The sequence below is a fragment of the Etheostoma spectabile genome, chromosome 6 (genome assembly GCF_008692095.1).
Source record: "Etheostoma spectabile isolate EspeVRDwgs_2016 chromosome 6, UIUC_Espe_1.0, whole genome shotgun sequence".
Taxonomy (NCBI): Eukaryota; Metazoa; Chordata; class Actinopteri; order Perciformes; family Percidae; genus Etheostoma; species Etheostoma spectabile.
The window spans coordinates 25196881-25199995 of NC_045738.1; the positions used below are offsets into that span (position 1 = coordinate 25196881).

The 3115-nt window shown below is 42.2% G+C and overlaps 1 protein-coding gene across 1 annotated transcript in view; it reads right to left on the reverse strand.

Moving 5' to 3' along the window:
* cdk14 (cyclin dependent kinase 14) overlaps positions 1 to 3115 on the reverse strand; it is a 205066-nt gene that overhangs the window by 130778 nt on the left and 71173 nt on the right.

Sequence of the window (3115 nt, forward strand, 5' to 3'; positions counted from 1 at the left end):
GCAAATTAGAGATTTTGTCAAAAAAAACATACCAAACTTGGAAGTTTTGAATAAATGATGATACCCTTGAGGCAATTAACAAATTTGAATCGGGCTCCAGAGGGGCGATCTCTGCTTTCCTTCGTATGCTTCACTGTGGAGCTCCGATGAACACAGAGGTGTATAAACGGGCATGGGCAGAGGAGTTGAATATGGAATTAAATGACAAAATTTGGGGAGAATGTCTACGTAATGTGCAAAGGTGTTCAGTTCATGTAGGGCATGTAGTAAACTTCATTCATATTGGAAGTGCATTTTCTTTTCTTTTCCGAGGCTTTTGGTAAGAATCTGGTACCCGGCCCCTTGGTAGCAATCCTGGGTGCCACAAGTGTCCTCCACTCCATCAATAAATCTGAAGGAAGAGCCATTCAATTTGGGATGGTGATTGCAAAAATGTTAATTCTACATGTATGGAAAATGGATTCTGTGCCTTCATATAGTTTGTGGCTGCGAGAACTTTCCAATACTTTGCATCTGGAAAGACTGAGATTTTATAATGAAGACAGAGGAGACAAGTTTGACAAGACATGGGACCCGATACTGAATCATCTTAAAAATGTGAACCCTTAGACGTTGGCTATTTTATAAGACCTCACTGTGAAAATGTCTGTTTAACTTTATCTCAAGATGTTTTTGTTTATAGTATCCATCCTTACCATGACTGTGGAATATTACTGTAATCCTTGATGTGCTGTGCCTCTCCCCTTTCCTTGTTCATTTCTTGAAAATCAACATATTTTCAAAAAAAAACAAAAAAAAAAACTTTATGGCCGTTGAGATTCTAGTCCTTGATGACAACTGATTGTAATGGAAAGTGTGTTTGAATAAACATTTCAGAGCCTGCAACACTAGAATAACTTCTGGAACCTCTCAGTTCATTTCCGATTGCCAGCGTCTGGGGCCGCAAACCAGAGAAGATTCACTGTAAGAAACTTATGTATCAGTTTATACTGAACTCATGACTCAATATTCAATACTGAATATGGTCTACACCGGCTGTTCCACTTCCTGTTCAGTACATGCATGCATTGTTTCTCTGAATCCCCTGTGTGGGGGTGTCAGCCCTGCAGAGGCAAGTTGGCCTCTGCCAATGCCAATGAAAACTACTATATGAAAAAGGTAACTACAGAATGTAAATAACTTCCATGTTACTCCTGAAAAAATAGGGTTTGATGTAATGAAAAGCGTAAGTATGTGCTTCATGTTTAAAAAATCCTGTCAATAAAGATGAATGTATCTTCATCAATAGAAGGTGCCCACATATTTCTGTCAAGGTTTCACTCTGGCCTTAGTACATGTTTTGGAATGTCATTAAAGAACATTTCCATTTCACCATCACCATACTGATTAGTAAGAACATCCATTTTCACCCATAGTGGCACTACTCCGGACTCTGAAGCCATTACATATACTTGAGCGAGACAGGAGAGGAGGCATGATTATACTTAAGCATCAAACTGCAAAGCTTTCTCAGGTAATTACAGAGATAGATGTGCAGGCATACAAACAGATGACAGAAAAGGTCATTCAGCCACAGTGAGGTAATACAGGGATGAGTTCCATTAGGACACAATGTGAGAGCAGCATAATAAATGCAGTTTTATTATGAAGCAGAGACAGGATTTTCAGACAGTTGCCAATGCGATTCATTTAGCAAACACAGAGTTCTTTTCCAAGGGCACAGGCGAGCTTTGACGCGCGGCTCCTCAGAGAGCCGGCGAGTGACGGGCCCGCATGAATCCATTCCTCCTGTATGAATACCTAAAGGTTGTTAAAACATCTGACAGGGCCGTAAGCAAGAGGTTAGTGCCACAGTCTGATACCTCAAAGACCCTGTCTCCAGTTTGAAGATCCAACACCCTCCCTCCCCCGCACACACCCACCCCATCTATGGTAATGGGCGTGAGTGTGTGCAGTTTTAATAAGCATGGACACACACACACACACACTCTGTGTATGTTACTTTATTCAGCAGCAGTCTGTGATGCCGCTCACATGTCAGCGCTGGGAGCTTCCAGCTCAGTAATTGCTGAATTAGTTCAATTTCAAAGCAGCTTTCTGATCCGCTCACAGGGAGAGTTTGGACTCTGTGTGTGTGTGTGTGTGTGTGTGTTGAGTGTTGTTGTGTGTGTGTGGTCTAACTGACCAGGCCTGCATCATACACGATCAAACGACAGAATCCTTTTTTCATCTAAATTCTAATGCCAGTCGTGTGTGTGAGGTGAGGTGTGTCTTCTTAAGTCCACAGCCACTTCAGGTGCCACACAACACACACGAGAGAGAGAGAGATAGAGAGATGAGAGAGAGAGAGAGAGAGAGCTCAACACACACACAGACCCACAAAACACAGAGACCCACCCATGCACACACACACACACCACACACACACACACCACCCACCACACACACCACACACACACCCACACAACACACCACACACACACCACACACACACACACACACACACACACACACACACACCACCACACACCACCCACACACACACACACACACACACACACCACACACACACCTAATCCATATTAACACATCTAAAATCACATATCACATGAACATCGGCAAGGAACGGGCATGTGCGTGTTGTTGGAACAGGAAGAAGGTTGTCTGATGTTTCTCTGTGGGGGGGGAAATATAGAAGTTGAAGATCCAGAAAATACTTGGGAGAGAGGTCCGACAATTAGCTACACCTGTTACTGAGAGGTATGTAAGCCTACATAACCAGTAAGAGTTTTCAAACCCAAACGGGGGCAGCAGTGTGTCCAAATGTCTCCGTGTTAGGGACTCAAAAACATCGGAGTAGAGTGGACACGATGTAGACTGGGTAAACCTGTACATCTTTCTATCTAAAGCAGAAATTAGGAATTATTTAGACTAAAATTAAAGGAATGTACAGTATGTTGATGGATAATCACTGACTGGAATATAACTTTTACTCAATACTATTTCAAAACCACTTCAATTTGTTTTTTCAAATGCGTTAAAACTGAATAAGACGCCCCAAAATTATCCATCAAAATCCCTCCGAAGAGCGTTGTGTGGAATCAATCATGTTATT